Source organism: Rutidosis leptorrhynchoides, chromosome 7 (genome assembly GCF_046630445.1).
Source record: "Rutidosis leptorrhynchoides isolate AG116_Rl617_1_P2 chromosome 7, CSIRO_AGI_Rlap_v1, whole genome shotgun sequence".
Lineage (NCBI taxonomy): Eukaryota > Viridiplantae > Streptophyta > Magnoliopsida > Asterales > Asteraceae > Rutidosis > Rutidosis leptorrhynchoides.
The window spans coordinates 88,202,181-88,212,327 of record NC_092339.1 but is presented as its reverse complement, the minus strand read 5'-3'; positions in this window follow the sequence as shown (position 1 = coordinate 88,212,327).

Sequence of the window (10,147 nt, the reverse complement as noted above, 5' to 3'; positions counted from 1 at the left end):
CACCCATGGAATTTTCTGCAACTGACCGCGAGGATTATAATCTTGAGTGTAAAGCATATAGCCATCTTACTCAAGCATTGTCTAAAGAGATATTCCATCAATTTAAAACGCATTTGACTACCTATGCTTTATGGAATGCTCTAGAGAGTGCTAATGAAGGGACACTGAGTATAGAAAAACAAAAGGCAAGGTTCTGAAGAAAGAATGGAAGAATTTTGCTGTTCAACCCGATGAATCTCTAAAAGATGCTGTTGCTAGATATCGTCATTTGTTAACTGAACTCAAATGTGATGATATTGTCTTTCCTACCAAGAAGCTTGTCCAATGCTTTCGTGAGGGTCTACCGATTAAGTGGGATCCAATGATTGTTGAGATTGAGAAGTCCTTTGCTATCATGGATAATTCGTTGAGTGCGTTTGTTACTAAGCTTCAGGCAAAGGAACTAGAATTTCAAGAGAGATTGAAGAGGTTAGAGACTGTTCAGAATCCAGTGAAATATAAGGCTCCAGAAATAGGTTCATCTGAAGTGAAACACGCCCAACCACAGACAGCTTTTACTTCAAATACTGAGAAAATAACGTCAAGTTATGTCACTTCTGCACCTCAAAGTGTTCTGTATCAGACAACTTCAACCAAGGGGGCAAGTACTGAGGTTTTGAGAACAGAGAATATTCGCTTGCGTACGATAAAAGGAGTTGAGGAGGATATGGCGTTAGTCTCGATGGTAGTAAATTCTTACAATGATTTGTTGCATGGGAGAATTGGTAATAGTCATTTGGAACAGGAATACTACGATCAGATAGACGAGAACGAAATGGAGAAAATGGATATTCTATGGGCTATGGGAAGTGTGATTCGCAGGGCGAAAAGATACATTGAAAAGACTGGGGAGAAACACTTGGGTGTGAGTAAGAACACCAAGTTTGGTTTTGACATGAACAAAGTAAGGTGTCATAACTGTCAAGAGTTGGGTCATTTCAAGCGAAACTGCACTAAACCAAAGCAGCAAGGATTTCATAACCCATTTCATAATCAGAAGCGTGAATCGAAGAATACTATAAATGTTCCCATTATGGATGAATCTTTGAAGGCTTTAGCAGTTACTTATGATGATGAGTCCTATGATTGGTCCTTCGATGTGACTGATGCTTACGATCGTCATGCTAATGTAGTTAGGATTCATATGACTGAGGAAGAGGAAGCAAGAGAAAAGGTTGAGAGAGAAAAGATGGGTTGCGTTGGAAGAGATAAACAATGCAAATGCTTAGGATGCAGAATGGAAGATAGGATTGACAGAGCATGGAACTGGGCAAATTACTTGCATCGAGGGTATGTACACAAGAGGGTGGAAGAGAAGTTTAAGTGGGTCATTCACAGTGATGGGGACATTTGGACAGACAGTAAGTCAATCCTGTCAGATGACGACTCAAAGAAATCTTGTGTGTATGTTGGTCAGTCTTCTGTGTGCAACTCATCATCTGTAAGGACGAAGACATTGAATGAGAAGGGTTTGGTCAATTTGGATCTTGGTTCAGATAGCTCAAGCTCAGAGTCGGAATCAGAATCCGAATCTGAGTCTGGTGAAGTCAAAAAGGAAGCTCCGCATATCTATGCGTTCATGGCAGACTCTTCAAATAACTCTAAGGTAACGCCTGAAACTAATCCGGTTTGTAAAAATTGTGTTAGCTTAGACTTGCAATTGCATGAACTTAGGGAGTCTGTTAAAACATGCAATAGATGTGTAACTCTAGAGGATCAGGTCAAAAGGTTGTCTGATATTTGCCTAAACTGTAATAATTGTGTTGCTTTAAATCAAGAAATAGATGATCTTAAAAAGGCTTATCAAGTTCTTAAGAAGCAATATGAGGATAATCTGTATTTTAAGAATAGAGAAAAAGAGTTTAGGAACATAATTAAGACATTAGACGATCAGGTGACCGATTTAAAGTCGAATGTGTTGTTAAATACTCAGACCATAATGAGGCAGATTAAGGAGATAGATGAACTTAAGAGAGAAAAAGAATCCTTTAAGATCAGTTTTGAAACTGAAAAGGAAAAGGCCTATATTTACAAGAGATCTGCGTTTGTCCTAGAGTATTGTTAGAAGGTTGGAGGAAAAGAAACTAGTGGTGATTATAACCAGTGTCCTCCTCCATTCGAGCATGACTATAGTTTCCCTCCTTCGGAGAAATAGTTCGGGGAATATTATGTTCCCATTCAACCGACCGAACAAGATAAGGGTAACGAGATAGGTACATCTGAGACTCATAGTGCAGGAGTAGAAGAGACTGAAAATGTAGAAAAACCTAACCCTGAAACTGTTAAAATTCTGAAAAACCCGGCAAATCAGAGACCAATAAAGATTAGGAACCGATCGCCAATTAAATTTGTTAAAGGTCCTAACTTTGAGGAGGAGGACTTCTTGAAACCTGCTAGAAATTTGCAATTAAAGTATGTTCCTCCACCAAAACGGTCTCCTGATAGAACTCCTAAGCGATCTCCTGTAAACAGGAGATCCCCATCCAGATATTTTAGAAATAGATCTCCACCTGCTCGTAGACCTAGCTTCAATTCCTATTTTAGGGATGGTAAAATTGAAACTGTGCGTACATGTTTGCATTGCGGGTTGGGAGGTCATAGGGCAGTTCATTGTTCTAAACGATTTGTAGCACCCAGAAGGAGGATTGAGCTGAGTCCACCTAAAAGGTTTCAAAAATTTCGATCAGCTTCTCCTCCTAAGAATCAGATGTCGTCTAGACCTAACTCTCATGGGTCAAGTCAACATGTGATTTATGAGAATCAATCCACGATTGAAAACAGTAAAAGGGTTAAACAGGATAATGTTTATTTTAAGAAACTCTTACATAAGAACCAAATGTGGGTGACAAAGGAGGGTTCTATTGGGGCTAGTGGTTCGGGCACCACTTTCAGGGAAAATGAAATGGCTGTTAATGTAAATGGGAAATCCATTGCCGAAAAGGCATGGGTATCCCCCTCAAACTAATCATTTTTCTTTTAATTTGTGCAGGTCGCCTACAGTCCAAACAAAAACACTTGGATTGTTGATAGTGGGGCGTCCAGGCACATGACAGAAAACATGTCTCTGTTGAATGATGTTAAATCTGTTAAGGGTGGACCTGTTTCTTTTGCTGATGATCAAGGAGGGTTTATAACTGCTCAAGGGATGATTTCAAATTCTTCGGTCAGTTTTGACAAAGTGAGCTATGTAAAGGAAATGTCCAATAACCTGCTGTCTGTCTCTCAAGTGTGTGAAAAGAGGCACAAATTTTTATTTGATGAACAGCAGTGTTATATCATGAGAAAAGATTATAAAGTACCAGATGATATGATTCTTATGACGGCACCTAGATGTCAAGACTTGTACATTCTGGATATGTCAAAGTCTTATGTAAACGCAGCTACAGGGCATCAGGCTTTTGTGTCCAGAGCTTCTGAGCAAGAGTCAATATTATGGCATAAGAGGATGGGTCACTTGAGTTTCAGGAAAATAAACCATTTAGTTCTCAATTGTTTAGTCGAAGGGGTAAATGTTAAAGGGTTTCAGGCTCCTGATGGTTGCGTGTCGTGTAAGAAGGGGAAGCAAGCTAAGAAACCACATAAGGCTAAGAAACATCATTCCATTGATACTCCTCTTGAGATGCTTCATATGGACCTCTTTGGTCCAGTTAACAAGAAGAGTATTACTGGACACTCCTATTGCTTAGTGGTTACTGATGAATACTCACGGTTTACGTGGGTTGTGATGCTGAAAAGTAAAGCTGATACTTTTGAACAAATCAAGTTGCTAATAACGAGGCTTGAAACGTTGTACAAATTGAGGGTTCGTAGGATCCGGACAGATAATGAAAGAGGAATTCAACAACAACTCAATTCACCTTATACTCCGCAGATGAATGGTGTTGCTGAAAGAAAGAATCGTACTCTAATTGAGACTGCTAGGACCATGTTGGCTAACTCAGAATTACCAGTTACCTTTTGGAGTGAGACATGTTATGAGCTGCTTCTGAAAAGAAAACCTCAAATTAAACATCTTGAACCGTTTGGTTCTCTTTGTACTATAATGGTTAGAGATTCAGGTGGGAAATTCAATCCGAAAGCTGTTACAGGTAGGTTCTTGGGTTATGGAAATGAGTGCAAACGATTTTACAATTTGGAATCACGGTGTGTTGAAGAATGTACCGAAATTGATATTCAAAGACATGCAGCAATTCCATCTGGAAAAGGGTACACGCGGCAGTTTGATTATGATAAGTTATTTGATTCATTCAAGCTTCCAGAGGATGACTCTGATGATGAAGAGATAGCTGCACAAATGATGTATAACATGCGTCTCTCTGTTGAACGTATGTCTGATGTGCGTACGCAATCTCAAGTGCCTAAAATAACAGATAACACAGCACCAGTGACAGAGACTAATGATGATGACTCAGACTCAGGGGATTCAGTTCCAGCATTAGAGGAATCCACCTTACATTCTGAGGGGGAGGAAGTTTATATGGATGAAGTATACGAGGACTTGGTAGAGGAAGAACCGAATAGAACTGAGTTGGAAGAACCACTTCAAGATGAGGAACTCAAACAAATAGTTACTGTGGATCCTTTACAAACTAATACAGATGACATCATTGAAACCAGCGGACTAAGACGGTTTGGCAGATCGGTTTCTCTCCCTAAACATTTTGATGATTATGTAATTAACCCTGCAGGTGTTTCAGGTGCTAATACAGGTGAATCTTCTACTTCGGATGAACGTGTAACACCCTCTGCAAATGTTGTTACTGCTTTTTATACTGAATTGAATCAGACCGGAAGAATCTTCAGGAATGCGTACTGTGCTTTTGTATCGCAAATCGAACTGGAAGACGTCAAAGATGCTTTGCAGTATGATGAGTGGGTTTTAGCTATGCAGGAAGAACTTCAACAGTTTAATCACTTGGGTGTTTGGAGATTGGTAATACCACCTACAGGTTGTAAGCCGTATGGCCTGAAGTGGGTATTGAAAAATATGACAGATGATCAGGGTATCGTGATCCGGAATAAAGCAAGATTGGTTGTTCGAGGTTATCAACAAATTTCAGAAGTTGATTATGACGAGGTATATGCTCCGGTTGCCAGACTTGAGGCGATACGGATGTTTTTAGCATTTGCTTCATGGAAAGGTGTTAAAGTGTTTCAGATGGATGTTAAGAGTGCGTTTCTATATGGTACTCTCCAAGAAACTGTGTATGTAACTCAGCCACCGGGCTTTTTTGATCCACATCATCCATAGAAGGTGTATCTCTTAGAAAAGGCGCTTAATGGTCTTCACCAAGCCCCGAGAGCTTGGTATGCTACTCAATCAAACTATATGATAGAGAATGGTTTTAGACGAGGGGTCATCGATCAAACTCTTTTTATTAAGGAAAGGGGGGACGACATTATGTTGGTACAAGTATATGTGGACGATATCATCTTTGGATCAACTGATCAGAAAATGGTTGATGAGTTTCAGGACGTAATGCAAAAACGGTTTAAGATGAGTTCACTAGGGGCCATTAATTTCTTCTTAGGGTTGCAGGTTGATCAAACTGAAAAGGGCATTTTTCTACATCAATCAAAGTATGTAGCTGATATCTTGAGCCGGTTCAAGATGGAAGATGAACGAATTGCCAAGAATCCTCTGTTGGTGAATCACGGGATTACACCAGAAAATACAGGGCCGAAAGTCAATCCGACTATTTACAGGGCTATTATTGGTTCCTTAATGTATCTTACAGCGTCTTGCCCATATATCATGTTCACTACTTGTTTGTGTGCTCGGTATCAGGCACAACCGAATGTAAATCATATGTTAGCAACAAAAAAGATCATGCGTTATCTAAAGGGAACTCCAAGTTTGGGCTTATGGTATCCTAGAAAGGATGGGTTCAATCTAATGGCTTTTAGTGATTCTGATTATGGGGGTTCTAAGAGAGACTTCAAATCAGCCTCGGGAGGTTGTTAGTTTCTAGGTAGCAGATTAATAAGTTGGCAATGTAAGAAACAAACGGCAGTCGCACAATCGACGTGTGAGGCTGAATATATTTCAGCGGCAAGTTGTACTTCTCAAGTTGTCTGGATTCAACAACAACTTCGGGACTACGGTTTGTAATTTTCTAACACTCCTATATATGTTGATAATACTGCTGCTATTGCTGTTACTAAGAATCCTGTTAATCATTCTAAGACCAAACACATAGGGATCAAGTACCATTTCATTAGGAACTATTATGAAAAGAAACTAATAGATGTCCTACAAATAGGTACAACAACCCAAAGGGCTGACTTGTTTACGAAAGCATTTGATAGACCCCGTTTCCTATTCCTATTAAATGTGTTAGGTGTGAAAGATAGGGCGGAAGTTGTGTCCGGCAAGGAGTTATTGAAGTAACCATCCAATCTGTATCATTCGTATATTTTGCATTTTACATCAATTTTGCATGCTACTTAGTTTATTTTTGTGTTTTGCATGATTATTTTATTTTCTGTTATGCATTTTTAAATTGAAAAAAAATAAAAATATTGTGTTTATTTGCTTTCTGTTAAATAGAATAGTTGAGAAAATTGCTTCATCTGAAAATACAAAAACACTGAAAAATGAAAAATCCATAAAAATCAGAAAAATCAGAAACTGAGAAGTTGTTATGTGAAAATGGGAAATGATTGTATTACTGGACTTGCATGTTAATCGTTCTATGAAAAAAAATTAAGTATTTCATGATTAGTTAATGAATGTTGATAAATTTTGAGGATTGAATTTTGGAATGAGAGGATCATTTGTGCATAAAGTAAATAATCTTGGTAAGGAAATCGCGGAAAGGTTTACAGCGGTTGACGGTAATCACTTACCTATCACGGAGAATGTATTGAGAAATGATTGTTCAGGAACTCAACAGACGGTTGAGGTCTCCCCTACTACGATTTATACTCTAGTGAAGGATTGACAAGTAAGTCCGCAAGGTGAGTTTACTCTGTTCGAACCTATACCAGTTTCTATTCACTGTTATTGCTTGGGCCGAAACGCCTTAGGTTAGTCAGGTATCTAAAGGGGGGTTGTTCTCACTATGAATGGGTCGAACAGTGCAATTCAGTATCACAGACATTTCATCAGTTTGAGAAAGTTATTGAAGGAGACTGCTTCAACGCCAAAGATTAATGTTGCATTGTGGTTCATCTCTAAGTGTGGTGCACATCATCCAAGTTGTATTTATTATTTTATTTCGAGTTGTTTTAATTTATGTTTCAGTTTGCAAAGGCAAAAGAGCAACATCAGAAAAAAAAAAAAAAAAACGAGTGGATTCAGTTATTGGTTATTTATTCATGTATATATAGTTTCGAAGAATTACCGATGATGCACCACAGCTACTACAAAGAGTTCGTGCTATTAAATGGTACAGACTATGTGTCTATCAGAAATTTAATTCTTCTTGTGAAAGATGATCAAACGCTATGCTGATCAGAACAATTTAAGTTATCTATATCTGAGGGGGAGAAGTGCCAGAGTTTCAGATCTAGAAAACTCAAATCATTCTGTACATTTATTGTCTGTGATATGAGTTGTGCCGATTGATCTAGATAGCTGGGGATATCTTCTAGAGGGTATTCTGATTTAGAATTCCATCACTCCTAAGATCATCATTTCATTCCATCATTATTAGCTTTCCGCTCAAGCATGGGGTTTATAGCGACTGGTAACTGTGTTCTTACGGAGTATGCAATAAAATTGAGATAAACAAAGCTTTCTGAATCGAAAGGTATAAGTTTAAGGTAGAAGCTCATGGCTGACAGGGTTGCTAGAAACATCGTGAGATGTTCCTGTTCAATCAAATCGAAAGTACATCGAGGTGATAGCGGACAGCTTCAATATATTGTGCTCAATTAACTACCTAAAAAATTTGTGCGATCTAAAGTGAGGACTAAGGTTAAGATTATTTACCCATGTGTGTAAGTGATTTTCAAAAAGTCTGGGAGGAAAGTCTGATAAGTTTATTGATTTCAAAGACTAAAAGTGTAAATACTTGAAAATCTAAATGGAACATAAAGTTCTGAATGAATAAATTGAACAAGCTTATTAATTGCAAATCATAATTCAGTTCTGATCCCAAGAAAAATGTTGATTAATTCATCTTCTCACAAAAATATGGTAGTCTACTATGTTAGCTGTATAGTTTGTTCTTGACAGTTTAATTTGTTTTCATACTTGTGATATACACCATGCTAGTTTATTGATTTAATTCATCATATGTACATGCCTGCATTTGTTTTCCATTGTTTACATTATAAAATGAAAAAGACAAAAAGATTTAGTGTGATTTTAATATTTTTGCATGTTTCATACTGTATATTGTTGCATATCATTTGGTGGTTACTTCATAAACTCTGTATGTGTGGACCAGGGGGAGTAAGCAAGTGTGTAAGTGTTAGTGGAAGAGATCCGTAAAATGAAAAGTTTATTAATTCGGGTATTCACTTATTTGACTTAGGTTAAATTGCTTTTGGATCTGGAAAAGATGTGTAAAGTTGAGATTTTATGGACTAGTTTACATAAGTGAGTTGAATTGGTTGAGAATTAGCGTTAGAAGAAAAGAGAATGAAAATTTAGTTATAATGTTTTAATTGCAACCGGACGGTTACACAATGCAACCGCACGGTTACACCATGTAACCGCCCCGATAAGTGAAATTTAAGGATTTTGGACTTAAAATCTAACCACGGTTACATATTGCAACCGCACGGTTACATATTTTTGGGCTGGATACAACCCTGCAACCGCACGGTTGTAGGACGGGTATAAATACCCAGACTCAGAACCGTGGTTTGCTTGTGCTCTCATTTGGTTAAGTGTTAAATTCATCTAAAATTGCAAAGTGTTAAGGGGAGCTTTTGATCTTGTTTTTCTGAATCTACTTGTGTTTCTCATCAATTTCATCTACTACAGGTTCTATTTCATCCATTAAATCTCTTGTTTTAATTAGTTTTTTTTTAAGTTAAGATCAATACTGAGAGTGTTGATGTGTTTTAACTGAAATTGTTGTTTTAAACATGCTAATCAGAGGTATTAGATGCTATTACAATGATTTATTTGATGATCAATACTCGTTTTGGTGGATTTGGGTTTTGAAAACCCTAACAGTTAGGATGAATGCAACCGCACGGTTGCACCCTGCAACCGCACGGTTATGCGTGCAACCGAGTACTATTCTGTGCATCCGCACGGTTGTACAGCAGATTCAAAATCTAAACAGGCATTGGTGCATCCATATAAATTAGGACATACCCGTACGGTTACACTTGCAACCGTATCTGTTTTCATTGCAACCGTACGGATACATGTCAGAAACCCTAATTTTGATTTTTAGTTGATAATTTTTGTGTTTGCGATATTATGGCTATGTATTTCAGATATGTCTGGGACTCCCGTTTCAAGTGTTCCTACTGTCAGGGCTACCGGTTCAGGTTCTGGTTAGACACGTGCTAAAAAGAAGACTAAACCAAGAAGGGTGACAAAGTCTCGATCTAAGAAGGCTGCTGAGCATAACAATGAGTTGCAGGTTGGACCTAACAACAACATGATTGTAAACTTGAATAAGATTGATACTTTAGCTGATTTTCATGGGATTATGGAGTTTCTTGAGCGTTCTCGGATTTACACAGCTATCACTATTGATGTGCCGGCTTATGTGTCTCATCAACGTGAATTTTGGAAGAATGTTACTTTGTCCAAAGCTATGGATGGTGAACGAAGGATTGATGTGCTGAACAGTATGGTTCAAGGTAAGCCGATTGTTGTTACTGAGGGATATATTAGGAGGCTGTTAAACTTTGCTGATAAGGCAGATATGAAAACAAGGTAGAATTTGGGACTTGTCAAAGGCTGTTTCCAGAGATGTAAGTATTCTGGGGATTTGACTAAGTCAAAAGTGTTGAAGTCAGGTTTCTGTCCTACTTTCAAGTATTTGGCTCATGTTATTGTTCACTGTTTGAGTTCAAGAAGGGAAGGTCATGATGACTTAAACTTTGTGATGCAATCAATGATGGTGGCTTTAATTCTCAATCTTCCGTATAACTTCTCTGGAGTTATTTTTGATTACTTGATCGAGAACAGCAA